The 21,575-nt window shown below is 42.7% G+C and overlaps 1 protein-coding gene across 4 annotated transcripts in view; it reads left to right on the forward strand.

The window, feature by feature from the left end:
• Window positions 1-21,575, forward strand: part of SSUH2 (ssu-2 homolog) — a 153,541-nt gene that overhangs the window by 6,350 nt on the left and 125,616 nt on the right. The window contains exon 1 of one of the 4 annotated variants that reach the window (XM_036739764.1): window positions 11,360-11,386. The exons of the other annotated variants lie outside the window; for them this stretch is intronic. The gene's annotated coding sequence lies outside the window, so the exon portion shown is untranslated. Of the gene's footprint in view, window positions 1-11,359; window positions 11,387-21,575 lie in introns of those variants that run through there. 4 annotated transcript variants of the gene reach the window in all.

The raw sequence follows: 21,575 nt of genomic DNA on the forward strand, positions 1-21,575 counted from the left end.
TCTAAATGTCACCTAACTTAAACTCACAATGTTTGTTTCATTGTCGATTCATCATTTGATTGATTCTATAACTAGTAAGTGGCACAGATCAAACCTGAACCCATATCTCCTTCCTCAAAATCCAAGTTCTCTCTCTGTTGCACTGCATTATAGCCATTATCTAACTTTCTTGAGAAAGCACGGAGGGCTAGACAAATCTCTAAGCCTGAGAGAGAGGAAAAAAATCCCCTAAAAAGATGCTTTTGGAAAAGACAATCCAGCTAGTTTAATTTAAACATGAGGGAAACCATTTGAAACCCAAAACGGCTGACAAGCCTGCTTGGGACTCAGGAAAAGCTAATGAGAAGGAACAGCTGCTTCCTGCCTGCTGGAGTCATTTCCCAGATTTCTTTCAAATGGGTAATGGGAACCTTTAACAGTCACCCATTCAATTTATCAGGTGGAACTAAAATTGCCAGTTTTTTTCCACAGAAGATTAATCTGGATTTAAATGTCAGTTACCTTCTCCCCTTTCATTTATCTGAAATAGTTTCTGATTAAACACATTGGGCTAAATGCTGCAAGCTAATTACTTCAAGAGAACAACCTCAAAGCTTAGAGATTCCCATGGATGATTATTTCCAAGCACGCAATCTTTCTTTACTTCATTTCTACTTGTTAGCATGCATCCCCCTTCACATGTACACAGGAGATGGTCTTGACATACCTTTAGGAAGACATAGATTGGAATCTTTCCATTCATGGAAATGAGATTCTCAGAGCCATCTATTCTTTTTCGCTAGTTCATATGATCAGAAGTCAAAAAGCATTTGAACGCTTACCATCGAGGCACTGTGCCAAGTGCTAGGGATGCAAATAAAGACAAAAACATGGTTTCTGCCCCTGAAGAGCTCATATTCTAATGGGGAGAGGGCAATATGGAATCACTACCATGCACATAGTGGAAATGGGAGGTAATCTCAGAGGTAAGGCAGCAGTAGTGTGTGTGTGTGTGTGGTAAGTGGGCTAGGAGAAGCCGCAGGAAAGTTTTCCTGAAGAAGGTGTGATTTGAGGTGAGACTTGAAAGAAGACTGGGAAGCCAGGATGTGGAGATGAGGAGGGAGAATCTTCCAGGCATGGGGGACCACCATTGGAAAGGTATAGAGTAGGGAAATGGAGGGTCCTGTATGAGGAATGGAACAGCAGGGAGGCCAGGGTCAATGGATTGCAGAGTATGTAGAGGGGGTTGAAGTATAAGAAGACTGGAAAGATAGGAAGGGGCCAGGTTGTGAGGGGATTTCAATACCAAATAGAGCATTTTATATTTGATCCTGGAGGTAATAAGGAGCCATTAGAGTTTATTCATTTGGGTAAAATGGTCAGATCAGTGGTGTGCATCTATGTTATGGACTTGGACTAGAACCTGGGCCAGAGAATAACTGGCGCATCTAGGGATCAATCATGAAATTATCCCTCCTCACTGGGCTCTGATTGGATGAAGTAGCTGTTCAAAGGTAGATTGCCAAACCATATAACCAGTTTTCCTGGGGGAATGTCATCCCAAGAGAAAAGTCCTAACTCTGGTACTCCTCACCCAAAGAGTCCCCCTTTTGCTCTTTTTAGCCCTTCTCAACCTTCCTTACTTGTGTATTGGGGGCAAATGAGAGGCCATGTAGGACTGTTAAGTTAGCCATGAGTATCACCATGCATGAGATATAACTACAAAAGCATCCTCTGGAGACCCTGAGTAAAGACAGAAATGTTTGTATGTCACTGAGTGAGTTGCACCATGATGCTTTTTGTCCACATGTTGTGTTCCTGAGCTTATAGACGGCCCACTCTGTCAAGCTGTAAGGGGCCTTATCAAGTCCATTTTGGCATAGAGTATAAATATATGCACCATATAATGAGTATGAAATAGCCTACAAGCCTAACTATAAACTGGATTGGCTCCCCTTTCACCCTCCAAACCAATTAAAATGGTCACAATCCAATTCAATGTAATGAGAATTTATTAGATGCTTATTATATGTCAGGCACTGTGCTAGATACTGGAGATATCATGATTAAAAACGAAGCAGTCTCTGCCCTCAAAACACTTATACTCTACTGAAGAACAACACGTCCACAAATAAATCATTTAAATCTTATATGCAATACATGCAAATTAATTTTGAAGGGAGGGGAAGAGAAGCACTAATAACTGGAGAATTGGGAAAGGTCCCTTGTAGGAGGTACCCATTAATCTGAGCCTTGGAGGGAATAGGGGTTTCCAAGGTGTAGAGGCGAGGAGGAGAGCATTTAAGTTGTAACAGAGGTTGATCACTGGAGTACTTGACCAAGCTTATGAACTCTCTAACTGATCCTTTGATTCTTCCTTCCTCCCTGATCCTCATCCCAAGGCAGGGAGGACAGTGTGTGCAAAAGAGAGGTGAGAGACGGCCTGTTTTTTCTGTGGAGAGCATCAAGTGGACCCATTTGTCTGGAACATAGAGAGTACGAGAGGAAGTAATGTGTCTGGAAAGACAGCTTGGAGACCAAACGTAAAGTGCCCATCCAGGGCTTCCTTGAGAGCAGGGACTATTCTATGGTTTATTTGGTTTTTAACTTTCTTTATATCCCCAGCACTTAGCACAGTGCTTGACACATAGTAGATGCTTAGTAACAGCTTATTGACTTGGCTTGATTAGACTTATGAGCTACACCACGGAAGCTATATCCCCCAAAGTATAGCTCTCTGAAGTGGGAAACAGAGATACCTGTTCATTCTTCACCAAAAGAAGATTATAAAAGAACAGAAATTGTGTCAATCTTTGTGCTTACTGCTCTGCCCACACACATAGGGTCATAGCTTGGCATGTGACCACACAGGCCTGGGAGATGTGTCCCCCACCCAGGGAACTGAACTGGCACATGCCAGGGGGCCACAGACAGGCATATTCCACCCTTATCAGAAACAGTTGGGTATGGCATTCATTTCTTTGTGGGTATCATTGAGAAAAAGACAACTAAGGAAATGAAGTGTGCATTTGGTTTCTTCTGTTACGGGCAGCATAGTGTCTTAGTATAGCGAAGACCTCAGGGGTAAAAGGGAGGGAATCACCCTATTGACCTTGGGAGAGCACCTTCTCGTCACTCAGGTGCTAGGAACCAGGTCCTGACCAGCCCCCAAACAACCCTCCATCTCCACTCTGCCCCAATGCCTCGATTATGGTCATTTTACAGCGGTGCTGCATTAGGAGGGGTTCAGACAGTGTGTTTCGTTCTTAGTCTATGGCCATGAATTCGGATTTGTTTCTTCTCAGCGAGTCAGATGAGAGCCCCAGAGAAGAAGAGTGGTTACAATGTCTTCTCAGGTATACAGAGAAGGAAAAGAGCTCATTTAGAAAACAGAATATTAGGGGTGGAAGGAGTCTTAGGACATAGCTTCTATATCTTACTGTAGGACTGTAGAATATTGACTAGAATATTCAAGCATGAAAGGCTGTAGAAAGTTTCTAGTTAGGGGTTCTTAATCTTGTGTCTGTGAACTTTTTTTAAAAAAATTCAATATAGTTGCACTTTTAATATTTAGATAACTATAGAGTATCCTTTGTAATCCTGTATATTTTTATACATTTAAAAACATTGTTCTGTGATGGGGTCCAGAGGCTTCACTGGACTGACAAGGAGTCCATGACACAGAAAAGGTTAAGAACCTTGATTTAGTCTAACCCCAACCTGGAGACAGTGTGATTCAATGGATTTGGGGTCAGAGAATCTGGCTTCAAATCCTGGCTCTGCTGCTTACTTACCTGTGACTCTGGACAAGTCATTTTCCCTCTCTGGGTCTCCATTTAATTATCTGTAAGATAAAAGGGTTGGACTCGATGGTTTCTGAGGGTTCTTCTAGCTCTAAATTTATGACACAATCAACAAACATTTATTTATGTGCCTACTATGTGCTAGGCACTGTGCTAAGCACTGGGGATACAAAAAGAGGCAAAAGACAGCCCCTGCCCTCAAGGAGCTTGCAATCTAGTCGGGGAGATAACATGTAAACAAATGTATACAAAATAAGCTATATACAGGATTAATAGGGAATAATTAACAGAGAGAAGGCACTAGAATTAAGAGGGATTGAGGAAGGTTTCCCATAGAAGGTGGGATTTTGGTTAGGATTTAAAGGAAGCCAGAGAAGTCAGTAGTCCGAGTGGAGGAAGGAGAGCATTCCAGGCATGGGGACAGCCAGAGAAAATGCCTAGAGCCAAGAGATGACATGTTCATGGCAGGAATCCAGTGTCACTGGAGTGACAAGTGTGTACTAGGGAGTAAGGTGTAGAAAGAAGGAAAGGTAGGAGGGAGCTAGGATGTGAAGAACTTCGAATGCTTCTGGAGGCAATAGGGAGCCACTGGAGTTCATTGAGTAAGGGGATGTGTTTGACACGATCAGATCTGCGCTTTAGAAAAATCACTTTAGTGGCTGAATGGAGGACAGATTGGAGCAGAGAGAGATGTGAGGCAGGCTACTGCAATGATGAAGGCATGAAGTGATGAGAGCCTGCACCAGATGGCTGGTAATGTCAGAGGAGAGAAGGCAGAATATTCAAGAGATGTTGCAAAGGTGAACTCGGTAGGCCTTGGCAACAGCTTGGATATAGTGGGGTGAGAGATAGTGAAGAAGCCAGCATGACCCTTAGGTTGTAAGCCTGGCGGACTGAGAGGATGGTATTTTCTATAGTAATAGGGAAGTAATAGGGAAGGTAAGGGGTGGGGCTAGGGAGACAGATAATGAGTTCTGTTTTGGACATAGCAAGTTAAGATGTCTACTTGATATCCATTTTGAGATATATGAAAAGCAGTTGGAAATGCAAGATTGGAGATCAGCAGAGAGATTGGAGCAGGAAAGGTAGATTTGAGAATCACCAGCATAGAGATGGTAATTAAATCCGAGGGAGCTGATGAGCTCACCAAAGGAAGTAGTATAGAGGGAGAAGAGAAGAGGGCCCAGGACAGAACCCTGAGGGACAACTTCAGTTAGGGGGTGTGATCTGGAGGAGGATTCAGCAAAGGAGACAGAGAGGGAGCGGTCAGATAGGTAGGAGGAGAACCAGGAGAGAGTAGTGTCTCAAAAACCAAGAGAGAAGACAGTATCAAGAAGGAAGTGATCAACAGTGTCAAAGGCTGCAGAGAGGTCAAGGAGAACGAGGACTGAGCAGAGGCCATTGGATTCTGCAACCAAGAGATCATTAGTAATGGGAGAGAGCAGATTTGGCGGAACAAGAGGGTAGGAAGTAAGGATTAAGAAGTGAATGAGAGGAGAGGAAGTGGAGGTGCAGACTACGTTTTTGAAGAGTTTAACTACAAAGAGCAGAGGAGATATGGGAAGATGATTAGCAGGGATGGAAGGATCAAGTGAGGGTTTTTTTCAGGAAAGGGGAAGCATAGGCATTCTTGTAGGCAGAAGCTTCCTGGACAAACCTGGATAGTGTTTTTTACAGGGGAGAAACCCGAGATTTAGAGAGAAGAGGCAATTTCCTCAGCACCAGAGGTAATGAACAGAGTTTGACTCAAACCAGGGCTTCCTGACCACAAGTCCATTGCTTTTGCATGTATCGATGGAAATGCTAAAGATGAATAAAAATGCCCAGTTACCAATGATTTCCTCATCTTCCTACCTTTAGGATGCTAACTCATTCCTTTTAGATCTCTCATCTGTACACTCTGGACTATCTCCCAGCTCCATGCTCTGACTCTTCCCAGGACATGGTGTCTTCTGGCAATTCTGGTTGCGTCTGCCAGCCCATTCAGATAACGAAGGCAATGGCCCCAGAGGCCGACAGATGCCCAATTTAGGATCCAACTTTCTGTAACTGAATCATGAAGTTTTCTGCAATTTAGATGTTAAACGTTCAGTTTCTGTGGGAGGAAGCTATCTGGGGAAGGTCTTAGGAAACATTTAGTTTCATTCCCTGGGCTAGGGCCTCTCAGGAATGGGAGTTGCGGGCACTTCTCCAGTGTGTCCACAGCAAAGGATACTGGAAACACAGTTCGCATATTCCTTGTTCTGATCTTTTCAAAACTGTAGAATGCTAATAAAAAAGGGAACACCAAGACCATCTGAGATGAAAATTCCAGATAAGGCCTGTTCCATGCTGACGAACAGGATCAAGGAAACCGATGAAGCACAAGTTATTAAAAAAGAACTGTGCATCCTTGACTATATTAGAAAGAGGAAATTGACTTTCACAGCAGCGGCCATCCATGTGTCTCCAATAGTACTGGACACCCCAGGGCATCAGCATCAATCTCTGCATGCTTGGGGACCCAAGGGTTCATGGGACAATTTACATTTTGATGAATTTGAAATGCAGAGGGCCATGACGGTAGAAGTGAAAAAAGAAGTGAATTATAAATCTGAGAACTCTCATGTAATTGTAGAGTGTAACTCAGTCATTGTCACTACTGTACTCTTAGGAAGGGAAGATGGACCAGCATCAAGTCAGCATAGAAAGAGTAAGTGAGGCCTCTATTGCTGGTGACAGCAAGTTGTGGTGGCAAGAGGCCTGGATAGGAAGTCTTGGGTTCAAATTTTGATCAACCATTCACAAACTATGTGACCTTGGATAAGTGACTTTAACCTCTTTGGGCCTCAGTTTCCCTTATCTGCAAAAGAGAGCTAAAACTCTGGTCCTATGGCTGAAGTGGGGATGTATTCATTTTACTCTACCCCATTTCTCCTGGAAGAGAGGAAATAATACCCAAAGGAAAGGTTTACTGCACACAATGAATGTGTAAGTCAATGTAAGGAGGTGGTATCAGTGTTTTGTAACATGATCCTGACTCTAACAGACTTTTTCTTTCTTAAAGATGACTTTCCTCTCTCCATCACCAGCACACTAAACCCTTTAAAGAACAATTGGACAAACAGAACATAGTGTTTTTACAGTGTTTGTTTTTAAAAAATACATTTTGTAGTATTACCCTCACATTACCCTACAACCAAGGCTTGTAGGTATGTTAGTAACTAAACTATTTGGACATGATGGATTCACACCTTAGACTGAATTCTCTTTTTTTTGGCTAATAGCATTATATGGAATTCCCAGAATCCTCTTGGCCCCCTCTGGCTGTGAGACAGGGATATTGGGACTATTTGAAAATAGCATTGAAAAAGCTCACTGTGCTTTTATTTTCTCTAACTCTGTGTGTGTGTGTGTGTGTGTGTGTGTGTGTATGTTAGTGATACTGACAGGATCTTTATGTTTCTGGAAAGGTCTTGGGCTCTGTGATCTAGGCTGAAGCTCCTTATGGCAACTGAGCTGAGCTTGACCTTGTACCTGGCCCTGTACAATCTCTTGTCTCTGTTGTCCATAGATACCACTCCTAGGAAGGTTGTTCTGGGTTTCCAAGTACTTGGAGTCATGGCCTATGTCAGGCTCCTCCACCCAATCTGACGAATGTCTTCCATTAGCAATCATGGCGTCAGGTCAATAACAACCCAAAGGGAAAATGTCAGCTCACAAGGCTATTAATTCCCAGAGTAGTGCCTTTACCCCATGTACCATTTTTAATTAAGCCAGGATGGGCTTTCTTGCCCATTCCTCATGTCTCTTTTGCTGTTACAGGAGGATGAACATTGCCCTGATGTTGTGCTGTTTCCAAGTTTAATTTCATTTGGGGTGGTGGAAAATTTTGAAGTCTGTCTTTGGCTTCTTCTACATCCATTTTCAAAGCATTTCTCCTATTTCCTGCCTCCTTCCTTGGGCCCAGCTTAGACCTTGGGTGATTTTCCGAGAGGGCCTTGCTCTCAATGAACTGTCCATCACTACTAAGTAAAGCATTAGCTAATAATAGCTCAAGTTGTTGTGCCTCTTATGGGACTCTTCTTCTAAGACCCTAAAGGAGGGGATTTTAAACAGGGATCTATGAACTTAATTTTTTATAACTGTATTTTAATATTTTTTCTTTGCAATCCTATGCATTTTATATTATGCATTTAAATGTACTATTTTGAGAAGGGAGTCCACAGGCTTTGCCAGACTGCCAAAGGGATCCAGGATATTCAAAATTAAAAATCTCCTTAATGAATGAATGAAAATGACCCTTTAAGAACTTTCTATGTGTCAGGTACTGTGCTCAAAACTGGGCTTATAAACATAAAAATGCAGAGTCCCTGCCCTCAAAAAACTTATATTCTAATAGGGGAGACAAAAACATGGAGGAGTTATGGACAGGGAAGAGAGGTTTGGTCTGAGAAGTAACAGTAATGTTCATTTGATCCATAGGGCCATCAGTCAAAAGGCCTTTCCAAAAGCAATGGTGCCATTATCTTGATTTCTGTGACCAGAACAAGAGGAAGAAAGCAAAGGTGGGGGAAGGAGGACAGATGGTAAAATAGCCTGGATGGTCAGCTGGTTAGGATATGAAGCACAGTCTGGTATAGACTGTGGCCAGTTCAATACAATGGGCTTGACAAATTTGCAACCACTTAGTAACCAGTCAAGGTGATAAAGCCATATGGCAGGAGTTCCATAGTTGAGTAAATTGATGAATCTTAAAAGGAGGAATGCCTGGCACTGTGGAAGGCAGAGAAAGTACCAGACCAGGAGTCAACAGAACTGGGTTCTAGTTCCACCTTGGTCCTAACTTGTTATGTGACTTGTCACCTCTTGGAACATGGGTTTCTTATCTCTACACAGAATCATATATCGTGAGCTTGAGAGGACCTCAGAGGCCAGCTGGTCTAATGTCCTCAGTGGGCAAAGAAAGTGAGCCCGAGAGAGATTAGATGACTTGCCAAAGGAGGCAGTGTGCTACTGTAGAAATGACCTGCCTTTAAACCCTCTCTTTTCTACTTACCCCCTCATGATTGTGGGCAAACCCCTTAAACTTACACAGCCTCAGTTTCCCCATCTGTAAAATGAGTATGTTAAACTAGGTGGCCTCTGAGGTCCTTTTTAGCTCTGGATCTATGCTCTTATGACCCAGTTCTATTCCCATTAGCAAATACAAAGTACTTTGAGATCCCCATGACGGCTCTTCTTGGGTCGGTATGATCCAGGAAAGGATAAAAACTAAGTAGCACCTTAGTTGGGGTACAGAAATGTAGGCTAATACCTCTACCTATTAAGTTTTTCCAAGGCCTCTGAAGGCGTGGAGTCTTATGGATGGCTAGGGTGGGAGAGAGAACTTTTAGAAATTGACCATTTGTCACCAGATATGTTTAATGCCTTGCAGGCATGTATAAAACTTGGTTTCTGCAATGGTTAGGCTCTTGGTACCATAGACCAAGTGCTGGATTTGGAATCAGGAGGACCTGGTTCAAATATTAGCTCTGCTATTTATTACCTTGGGCTTGTCACTTAGCCTGATAACCTCAGTTTACTCATCTATAAAATATAATGGTTAAACTCAATCATCTTTGAGATCCTTTCTTACTCTAAATTTGTCATCCTAAATGTTACTCAGGGGAGTCAATTCCACACCATTAGGGTTGAAAGGGTGTCCTGTGAGTGCTTATTTCCCTCTGAGCCTTTGCTTATCACAGAATGAATACCTCAGTACCATGGAGAGTGGCCTTTCTGGCTGGAAAAAAGATGCGTTTATAAAAAGCTCTTATTACAAAGCATCCTTGTGTTGCCCCTTCTTTCCCGAATATTGCACCCTAGTACCTTCTTGCAACTTCTCATCTTGTCCACCCCCTAGTTTCATTTTTGTCCTGAGAAAAAATTCAGCTGATTTCCCAGGGTTGCCGAGGCTTGGATAGCTGAATACTTCCCTCTTCTCCCTGGGCCCTTGAGAGTGGAGGCCGGAAAACAGACAGATTTGTGACTTTTGAGCTTCTGGTCTGTGTCCAAAAGAAGTTCATGGGGTCAAACCAAGAGAAGACCTCAGAGATGTTGTTTAATCATTGACTCTTAGGCTCCCAATACTCAGAGGGACCTTAGGATTCCCCCAGGTCCAGGAAACATCCCAGAAATATTTTTCGTTGTGGTTGTTGCTTGTTTGCTTCTCATTGTTTGTCCACTACCAAGAAGGAGCAAGCTGCTGTCTGAGTTCCAGCCTGCTCCACAGGGTATTATAAAGATTTAGCAGAGGCCTCTAGCTCACGTGTTGTCAGGATCAGCAGAGAAAAGGAAAGAAGCATAAATAGCTTTTCCGTTTGTTTTTTAAAACTGAGAACAGAAGTGGACATGAAGTTTGCTTGGCCAGTGCTCCAGGCTTGTGAAGTTTTGTTCTTTCACATGACCTGAGCCAGATCTGGTTTCCAAACAGGATGGCGGCTTATTTGCTATTCCTCTAACATGTCTTATGTTTTTCAGCCTCCTTGCCTTTGCTCATGCTGTGACTCCTACCCAAGATGCACTCCTTATCATGGCCCTTTAATGTATTTAGTTTGCTCCTCTCAATAAGTCTATGAAGTAGATATTCTCATCATCCCCATTTTACAGATGTGGAAATTGAGGTTCAGAACTCAGAGCAGTTCAGAAACTTGCCCAGGGTTACCCAGGAAAGCTTCTAAGGCAGGATTGGGACTTAGGTCCTTCTGATTCTATGTCCAACATTCTCTGCCTCTCTGACTATTTCAAAAGACAGAGGGTGCAAAGATATAACAGGGCAGTGAACTAGGAAGGAGTCAGGAGGTGAGTCCTAGCATTCCACTAATGCTCTGGGACACCTTAGCCAAGATACTATATAATGAAGCTAATATAATGAAGATAATATATGCCTCTGCTATATAACAAAATAATATGTGCCTGGTCTACCTTCACCAGATTCATGGGACTGAAGGTTTACATCTGCAAAGGACCTTGGAGGCCCTTTAGTCTAGCCCTCTACTTCTACAGATGAGGAAACTGAGGCCTTTTGGTGACTTGCCTAAGGTCACACAGGTCTGGGATGTTGAACCAGAGATCTTTCTGAAGGCAAAGTACCATGCTTCCTCAAGGGGCAAATGAGATAATGGATACTAAAGTCTTTGGAAACTGTCAAGTACTATTTAAGTGCAGCCTTATCCGCCATTAAAAGGTCACTTCTTCATTGGTCTTCCTCCCATTGATCCCTCCCAAGAGATTCTTGTCTTTTCAACTTGACCAAATGCCCCTTGAAGACAGGGGCTGGGTGTCATGTCATTGCATCCCCTACAAGAACTCTGAACATAGTTTCTTGGTAAATGGATCACAGCTTTGGGATTTTAAAGGACATCTAATCCACATCCCTTTCCCTCCCTCCAGTTTTACAGATGAAGAAAGTGAGGCCCTTAAAGGGAAAATGAATTGTTCAAGGTCACATGGTAATAAGTGAAAAAGCTGGGATTTGAACCCAAGTCCTCAGAAGAGTTTAATTGGAAAATCATCTAATAGATGGAGTCAATGAATGACAGGGGACAGCTACAGAGTAGATGGCAAGACCTCCTCACCAAGAAGTAAGTAGTTGCTGGTGTGGAAATGGGTGAATGGAAAAGAAAAAAGACTATTTATTATACAGTTATTATGGAGCTACAGGCCTATGAGTTAGTGGGTAAATCCTAGGGAGATGCCTGAGGCACACAGGGTTAAGTAACTCACCCCCAAATCCCATAGCTAATAAGTATCAGAAAGCAGAATTTGTGTCTTTCTGATGCTAAACCTAGCACTCCATCTTCTCACTTTCCCAAGCTCCCTCTTACGTGGGAATATAAATAACAAATATAGACTCATTGAACATAAATGGAACCCAAATTTCAGACTCTCGATGGTTCACTTATTAAGGAAGAAGATGCATCTTTCAAAGCAACTTTCCACCCGAGTTATGAAAAGTTGCTCTTGGAGAGTGATTTCTCATTCCAGCATCCAAGTATACAGTTTGAGGAGAGAAAATGTGGCTGTTGGTAAAGGCAATCAGGTAACTTTATGTGCCTCTAATTTATGATGCCTGACAAATTCATGGCCCTGCTGGTTGCTGAGTGTTGGGAACATCAGAAATGCTATTTGTACTAAAATCATTTGGCTCTAGGATTCAATCTGCACACGAAAGGACATTATATTCAGCAGCCTAGCCAGAATGGATTGCTCAGTACCTGGGGAATATCTCAAGTCAAATAAAGCCAGGGCAGAGTTTGACTATCTATTTTTTTCCTCCTTCTGATTTCCTCCTTTCCTTCTTGTTTCTGTCAGAATTCCTGCTGTTATAGCAAAGAAATGTTTCTAAACTACACTGGAAACCATCGCTATTATAGCTGAGTTCTTTCAATCTCCCACTGTCCACTCCCAATAAAAGAAATAGGGTGCATGCATTGTCATGTATCAGAGTTATCTTTGTGTGAATTGCAGTCGTGTCAAATACAAATAGAACCAGAGATCACTAAGACCACGAAACCTTCACTCCTGGCAGGCTGCACATTGACTTTGAAAACCGTATATTGAAATTGTCTATTGTATTCTTATTCTGCTAAATATTTCTGAATTACATTTTATTCACTCCAGGGCATCATATTGTATACCCCTATTAGACTGTCAGCAATATGATGGCAAGTCCTTCATCTTGTGGAGACTTTTCTTTCTTCCAGCTCCCGCATAGTAGGTGCTTGATACATGTTTTTCAAATATAGGATCAATTGGGTTTTTCTAGCCTGGGTGAGCTCAGATTGTCAATTCACCATTGTGGGTTAATAAACCTGAGGATGACCCTTGATCTTTGATGAAGAATAGTAGATAAAGAAGGGTGTTGTTTTGTCTATTTTCTTAGAAGAGCCTGGGGGATTCTTTAAAATAAGGGCTGGCCCCCATGGTGTGGGCCATATGAGAACATGGCAGCTGGATATAGCTCTGTAGCTAGAGGATCAGTGGCAGAGGACTGGTTATGTAAGAACATTGGTTATGTAAGATGGTAGTAATGTGTAGGGTCATTAGCAAAGCAAATTAGAACTTTATTGTTCAACTATTTCAGTCATGTCTGACTCTTCATGACCCTATTTGGCATTTTCTTGGTAAAGATGCTGGAGTAGTTTTCCATTTCCTTCTCCAGCTCATTTTACAGATCATGAAACCAAGGCAAACAGGGTTAAATGACTTGCCCAGGGTCACATAGCTAACATCTGAAGCATGGTTTGAACAAAGGTCTTTTTGACATCAGCTCTGGCACTCTATCCACTGTGCCAGAACTAAAAGGAACCTTAAAGGTCATCTAGTCCATCCACTTCTGTGTACAGATGGGAAAAATGAGGCAGAGAAAAGTAATTGAATTGTACAAGGTCATATTGCTAAGAAGAATTCAAACTCATGGCTTCTGACTCCAAAGCCTTCCAAAGTCTTCCCACCATATCTCATTACTTTCTGGGATCAATTACATTGAAGAGAATAATAAATAGAGGGATGGTAGTCTTTCAGGATTGTTTGGCAAAAGATCCAATCCTCCCAGAATCACAGGTACTAAAAGGAGTCAAGTTGAGGGATAATCCCTTCTAGTTTATTCCCAAGTAAGAGAGGCTTTCTGGAGATAATGCCTCAATGTTTCTGTGTTGGGGAGTTTTAATTTGACTCTGCAGGCAACAGGGGACCAATGATTATTTTTGAGCAGAGGAGTAACACTCAATCGATATATAAGCAAGATTAATCTGGAAGAGTACAAAGAAGCATGAGTCTTTGAAACCAGGTTCTCAGCAATAACTACCTTCCTAAGTAATGGTACCTACCTTGAAAAAAGAAGATAAAATGGATAATGTTAGACCAAAAGGTAATTATTTTTTCCCAGTAGCATTCAATTCAGTAAAGCTCAACTAACACTGCCTTATACTCTCAGCTAGGTGGCCCAGTGGATAGCGCACTGGGCTTGGGATCAGGAAAATCCAAGTTCAAGTCTGACTTCAGACTTTGCTAGCTATGTGACTCTGGGCAAGCCACTTAACTGCTTAACAGTTTATTCAACTGTAAAATAGATGGAGATTATAATAGCACTTCCCTCACAGGGTTGTTATGAAGATCAAATGAGACAATATATGTTAAGGGTTTTAAACCTAAAGCTGTATGTACATGTTAGCTATTGTTTAATAGTATTATTTTTTTATTATCGCTTATTTGTTTTTCAGTTGTGTTTGACTCTTCATGACCCCATTTGGGATTTTCTTGGCAAAGACACTGCAGTGGTTTGCCATTTCCTTCTCCGGCTCATTTTACAGATGAGGAAACTGAGGAAAACAGAGTTAAGTGACTTGCCCAGGGTCACGCAGCTAGTATCTGAGGTCAGATTTGAACTCAGGTCTTCCTGACTTCAAGCCCAGCACTCTATCCACTGTGTCATCTAGCTGCCCATTATTTTTATTACTATATATATATATATATATATATATATATATATATATACATATATATTATTACTTCACAACTCTTCTTAGCTCTAGACCTATGTGGAGGCAGCTTAGTAGTTCAGTGGATAAAGTGCCAGACTTAGAGTCAGGAGGCTTAAAGTCCAATCTTGCTTCAGACACCTACTATCTGTGTGACCCTGGACAAGTCATAGGCCTTCAAACCTCAGTTCCCTCATAAGTAAAATGAAGGTGTTGGATTCTGGGACTTCTAAGGTCCCTTCTATCTCCCAGCCTATGATCCCACAATACAACAGCAATGATGCATTATCTATTCCCTCCTTTTAGGTGGGTGTTATTATTACTGGATTTCTAGACAACAGCAAACCTTGCATTTATAAAGCTCTTTTTACTTCTCAAAGCATCTTCCTCAGGATATTGATTTTTACCAAACCCCGTGGGGTCGGTAAGGTGGGTGGTACTACCCTTCTGTGAGAGATAAAGTGTCTGGTGCAATGTTACATGTGGCTGAATCTAAGAGACGCCTGACTCTCAGTCCCAAACTCTTTCCATAATACCACAGAATCTTGGGGTCACACAGCTTGTAATTGCCTGAGGCAGGATTTGAACTCAGGTCTTCCTGACCACAAGTCCATTGCTCTATCCACTGTACCACCTTGCTGCCAAATTCTTATACCAAATAAACTCTATGAGGTCGGAGTGGTTTCATTTCTGTCTTTGTGTCCCTAGTGCCTAACACAGGGTCCTGCGTACATTAGACACTTAATAAATGTTTGTTAAACTGTACTGAATTCAATGCTTTGGGGAAACTGTAAAAATAGATCCCATGTTGGTATAAAACAGTCCCTTCTTTGTGATTCTCTCAGCAGAGTTCTATCAATGTGGGCTCCTCTGTCCCCCTTTCCCACCCATCTCAGGTGTCTTAGCATTGCATAGTTTCAATAATAGTCCTCATGGGTCTTTCGTATGGATAGATTTCAGACCTGTGTCCTTTTAGGCACTCCAGGTACTATCAGAGAGAGGCTATTCTTCTGCTAGGTCAAAATTATTGGCCAACAATTTGGTGAAAGAAATCAGGAAAGTGACCAATAAAAAAAATGATAGAGCTTTGTAGCTTGCAGGGGCCTTAGAGACCCATGACAGCAACCACACTGGCACATTCAGGATGGCTGCTAGCACAGGTTCTTAGATCTGCTTTACTAGGAAAGATAGCTGTTTCAGGGGTCAACAATCCTCTTTAATTACATAAAATACAAACAGAGGAAATACAAAGAAGAGAAACAAAGACCAACAGACAGGGCTGTACTACCTGAATCAAAACAATACTGCTATACTTTACATCCACCACTGAATCGAGAGAGCCTTTACCTCTGAGCAGTTGGGGAGCTCTGAACATACGGCCACTCAGTGTCTCAACCAGGGAATCACAAGACCCTCCTTGTAAGCAAGCCCCCAAAGCAAAAGCTCACCTTTCACAATATGTACTCTTTCAGATAATAGGCTCAAAGCCAGAACCCTCCTGACTCAGTGCCTAATTAGAAACTAGCAAAAGGTGTGGAGGTTCTTCCTACAAGCAAGCAAGCTTCCCTTAATGGACTCCACATGAAGCCTATTGATGGGCAGGGAAGATCTTATTCCCCATTAACCTTACCAGGCCTTCTAATTAAACCTTTGTGAAGGTCAGCCCCTGTTCAAACATTGAGTGTGCAATACTGCTCTCAACTCTGTCCTGCCTCCGTAACCATGAAAATATCTAGTCTCAAGGAATCTATAACTTCCTTCTGTTCCCCTTCTGTGGTATTTTGGTTAGTACCATTATTATTCAGTTCTAGAAGAATAATTCCTATATTCACTTGTGCAAAAGCATCATTAGATGATGAGCTCCTTGGGGGCAAGAACTGTCATTTGTCCTTCTTCGTATTCCCAACACAGCACATAACAGGTGCTTAAGTCCTCGCGGATTTGATTTTATCTGGATTCTATCTATCTTATAATATAGTATTCATCTATCACGGAAATATTCTAGCAATGCTTTTGTAGTCTATTTTATCATTATTCAATTTAACTAACATGTTTAACCATCTACTATGTGCAAAGGACTGATTTAGGTACTAGGGATTCTAAGGTAAATATGAACCGGTTCCTGTCCTCCAGGAGTTTATATTCTACTGGAAGATTCAACATTTCCACACATAAATAAGCAGAAAATGAAACGAAGAAGATGAGAACACTAACAAGCAAGGGAAATCAGATGAGGCTTCATGGAAGAGATGACCTCAACTGAGCACTGAAGGACTGTGAGAGTATGAGATGAGGAAGGAATACCTTCCAGTGTGTGGAACAAAGCTTGTGTGATGGTCTGGAGGTGAGAGATGATATGTTGAGTTTGGTTAATGGGAAATAGTCCAGTTTGGCTGGAATGTAGAGTGTGGGAAGGGAGTAACATGAAATAAGACTAGAGAGATAGGTTGGGATCAGATTGTAAATGGCTTGAAATTTCAGCCTCAGGCATCTGTAAGGTAATAGGGAGCCACTGAAGTTTTTTGAATAAGAGAACAAAACAGTACAGTCAGATCTGTGATTTAGAAATACTATTTGGCAGCTGTGTGGAGGATACAGTGAAAAGAGATCATTCGTGGTCCCTGAAAGGAACTGGGGGAATGGGTTGAAGAGGGGAAAATGTAAAAGCAGGAAAATCTCCTATTTCTATAACATTTTAAGACCTCTTTCTCTCTCTGCCAGCAAAGATTTATCTGATGGCATATCTTCTTACTTCCCCAACAGATGTTGTCAATTGTGGATGGGCTTCATTCCTTCTCAAATGCAGACATCTCTTTAAACAGACACTTGACACTGAGTGTTAAGACTGTAAGATCATTATTGAGAAGAAACTTGTGCATCCATGTGGACGATCCTATTAAAATTCTGAATCAGGTTTCAAGGTGCAGAGGCTTACATGTCTTATATTCCCCTACCAGTTCATGGGATGTTAAATGATACGAATACTTGGCAATAATCTTGTCCAAATTTCTCATATCAGAGATGAGAGGATCAAAACTGAGATTAAGTGACTTGCTCATTATCACACAGATAATGAATAGCAAAGCCAGGATTTAAATTCTAGGCCTCTGAATCCAAACCCAGATATGATTCTAGATATAATCCAGATACCAGTTCTTTCCCCATTTTATAGATGGAGAAGCTGATGCCCAGAGAAATTAGCCAGAAAGTATCACAGCAGATTTCTAACCCAGCGTCCTGATTTCTAGTTCAGGATTCTTCTATTCTATTCTATTCTATGCTATGCTATGCTATGCTATGCTGTGCTATTCTACTCTACCAGGCCTCCCCATAGGGAGGCATCTGGAAGTCTATGCCTGCCCTCATGGGTGCATTGTCTTCTCTCCCTCCTATGGAAGACTGAGTTATCTGATGAGTGGGTTGGTTAATGAGCACCCATTGATAGTCTAGCATGGTACTTGGGGTGTGGGGGAAGGAGTATTATATTTGTAGTTAGAGGAATTGGTTTCAAATTCTGACTCTATTACTTTTCAACCCATGTAACCTTGGGCTCACTTTACCTTTCTGGGCCTCTCTTCTTCTGTCTATGAAATCTATGCAGGTTGTTGTTTAGTTGTGTCTGACTCTTTGCGACTGCTTCTTGGCAAAGATACTGGAGTGCCATTTCCTTTTCCAGCTCATTTTGCTGATGAGGAAACTGAGGCAAACAGGGTAAAGTGACTTGCCCAGGGCTGCACAGCTAGTAAGTATCTGAAGCCAGATTTGAATTCAGGTCTTCCTGACTCCAGGCCCAGGGTTATATCCATTGTATTACCTAGCTGCTCAATGAAATCAAAGAACATTGGACTAAACGATCTCTGGTTCTTTCCAGGGACCCCAGGATGCCTTATCAGCATATCTTTTTCGCTGAAGTCCCTGCCCTAGCTGGTGGGATTCAGTGAGCATTAAGTACTGACTAGGTGCATGGCACCATGCCAGGTGATGGAGATGCAAAGACAGAATGAAAAAATGGGCCCTCTCTTCAAGGTGTTGAGTCTGGTGTTCTAACTCTGACTCCAGTGTTTCTCCTACTGTACTACCTGACCTCTACCTAGTCACAAGGTGACCACCTTGTACACTGGCTTCCTTCCTGTTCCTCACATGTGACACTTCAGATATTTTCTCTGTCTCTGACCGGGCCTGGAATGCTCTCTCTTCTCGTCTCTGCCTCTTGGCTTCCTCCAAGTCCCAGATGAGATCCTACTCTCTAAAGGAAACCTTTCCTGATCCTTCTCAATTCTGATGCCTCCCCCCTGTTGATTATCTCCAGATTATCCATATATAGCTTGTTTGTACATGGTTATTTGCATGTCGTCTCTTCCATTAGGCTGTGAGCTCCTTGAAGGCGGGGACTGTCTTTTGCCTCTCTTTGTACCTCTGGCGCTTAATGCAGTGCCTGGTACGTAATAGGTACTTAATGAATGCTTGTTGGTGACTTGATTGTCTAGCATACCAGCCATCAAGATGATGCAGAGCAATTCTTTGTAATAACTCAGAATTTTTTGCTTCTCTCTTCCTTAGTTATTGTTATGCCGGGTCTCGCGTCATAGGAAAGGCTAGCAGTAGCTACCACATCTGGAGCATCTTAAGACTAGCATAGGATGGCACATAAGCAAAGAACTGCTTTTTTATGAGTTTTTCTATGATTCTCACAACAATCCTCTCAGCCAGGGCCAGGTTTTCTTATTTCATTTGGGAGATGATAAAAATGAGGTCCAGAGAGGTAAAGCAATTTTTTTGGGAATTAACCAGGATGTCAGTGACTGAGCTGGGACTAGAAAGATAGATGGAATAAGCATTTATTAAGCATTTACTGCATGCCAGGCACTGTGTTATGTATTAGGAGATAGAAGGGAGATACAAATACAGCCATCAAGATAGTCTCTTGCCCTCAAGGAGTTTACCTTCTAATTAGGGAGAAGGGGCTAAGGGAGGGAAATGAAGGTGATGGCCAGAGAATAGGAAGCAGGCTAGGACTCAGGCCTCCTGAGTCCTGTTCAGTGCCACAAGACACAAGCGGCTTGAACCTGGACTTAGCAGATTCTACTCTGCTTTCTCTAATCTAGCCATCCAATCCCTTGCCCTTCTGGTAAATGCTTATTGCTCTTGGGCCCTGCCTGGAGATGGACAGAGTAGGGCAAAGGTCAATGGCAGCTGAGGTTTTGTTGACCCATTTCCACTTGTGCTAATCCAGCCCAGGACCAGCTCAACAGGTGGCCAAAAACCCTCGGGATGCTTTGGCAATGGAGCTAGCCATGCTGCCCCTCTAGGTCGGCGCTTCTGGGCACAGCTGCCTCCTCCCTTGCAGGGCAGGCAAGCCCCTTGTACAGGGTCCTAGAATAGCAGAGGGGAGAGCAGGGATTTGAAGCCACCTGACTCTAATCTGTCTTCTCCTCCCTTCCTTAATAATGTGGGGCCCTGGTCACTTGTAAAGCCTGTGAGGAGAGTGGAAAGTTTGCTTCTAATCTAAAAACTTGCCCCTCAATGGAGCATCATCAGTACATTCTGTACTGGTCCTTGAATCTAGGTTCAGTGGCTCCCAGGCCAGAGCTTTGCACTGATCCAGCTTGTCTTCTCACTAGCTGGCCTAAGAGACTGAGAGAGACCTCAGGAGACAGCCCTGGATGAAATGTAATCTGTGACCTGGGCATTTGTAGATAAGAGAGTTGTGCTCTACTGGAATTTTATCTTGCCTATTTTTTAGAAAAGCCTTTTTATCATGCCCTTGCTGGATGGATTTATTTTATCCAACCTGGCTTTTGTTTCTTCTGGCTTTCCTTTCTTCATGACTACATCATAGTTGGTAGAAAAGAAACTACTTCTCAAAGCTCACCCTCTCTGGCAAGCTCATCCTGATTGGAGCCACCTGACTCAGAGCAATCCTGTCTCCCAACATCCCCCGTATGGGATTGCCTTGTCAGTTTGGAAGTCCTTTACACCTTCTTTCCTCTTTGGGGTCAGGGACCTGGACTTGAGGCCCTTCAAAACCTGGCTTTCACCTCCCTTTCTAGTCTTATGTTGGCACTTACTAGCCTACATCACTCCCCTTCACAAGCTAAGAGGTCAGCCAAATTAGCCATCTCCCCCATTGCGCAGGCTATGCACCATGCCTCAAAATCACTTACTCATCATCCCTCCTTTTAGAATCTCTGGTCTCCTTCAGTTCAGCTCAGTCACTACTTTTGAAATGAGAATTTTCCTAAGTGGAGTAGCTATCATTGCTTCTTTTCTCTTCCCAAGTTGCATCGTATTCACGGTGTGTGCGTGTGCCTCTGTGTGTGCGTGTGTGTGTGTGTGTGTGTGCATTGCATGTGTATGTGTGTATGTGTCTGTGTGTGTGTGTATCATCACTGTTAACAACAAGAATTTATTCAGTACTTGCCGTGGGCCAGTCATTGTGATAAACACTGGGAGTATAAATGCACAAAAAGAAAGACAGACTTTACCTTCAAGGAGCTCCCACTCTAATAAGGGACATAAAAGGGAGCTGAAAGGGGCAGGGCTGCCCATGTAGGGGCATCGTGGCAAGGTTTGGGATGCATAGCACAGCTGAGAGGAGAACGACACGTGGCTGGCCTGGATCTGTCCCCAAAATTCAGCCCCCAGAAGGAACTCACCAATGGGAGGAGGCTGGGATAGGGTGTTTGAGGGTAAGAGGGTAGCTGAGTCATGGTGGCAAAGGCCAAAGGATCAGAAATGGGAGAGCAACATGCAAACGATCTTGTACATAGAAGATTGGGAGTGTGGACCCATATGTTGTCTCCCCAGATAGATTGTAAGCTCCTTTTAGTCAGAGGCTGTTGAACATTTGTTTTTGTATCCTTGGTACCCAACACAGCCCCTGCTGCATCATAGGTGCTTAATAAATGCCTGTTGAATGAACAGTTGATACAGTGTAATGTGGGATTCAGTGTCACAGGTAGCAGTTAGTTGTTTGTCAGTCTTTGTGACCCCCTTTGAAGTTTTCTTGACAAAAATACTAGAATGATTTCCCATTTCCTCCTCCAGCTCATTTTACAGATGAGGAAACTGAGGCAAACAGGGTTATATGACTTGCTCACTCACATCTAGTGAGTGTCTGAGGTCCTGCACTCTACCCACTATGCCACCTAGCTACCCCAAGCATCAGGGCACCTGCATTCAAATTCCAGCTCTGCCTCTGACTAGCCGCATAGCTTTGGGCAGGGCACTTCTTTGAGCCTCAGTTTCCTCATATGTATGATGAGAGGGTTGTTCGATGATGATGTCTAAA

Source organism: Trichosurus vulpecula, chromosome 9 (assembly GCF_011100635.1).
Source record: "Trichosurus vulpecula isolate mTriVul1 chromosome 9, mTriVul1.pri, whole genome shotgun sequence".
Classification (NCBI taxonomy): Eukaryota; Metazoa; Chordata; class Mammalia; order Diprotodontia; family Phalangeridae; genus Trichosurus; species Trichosurus vulpecula.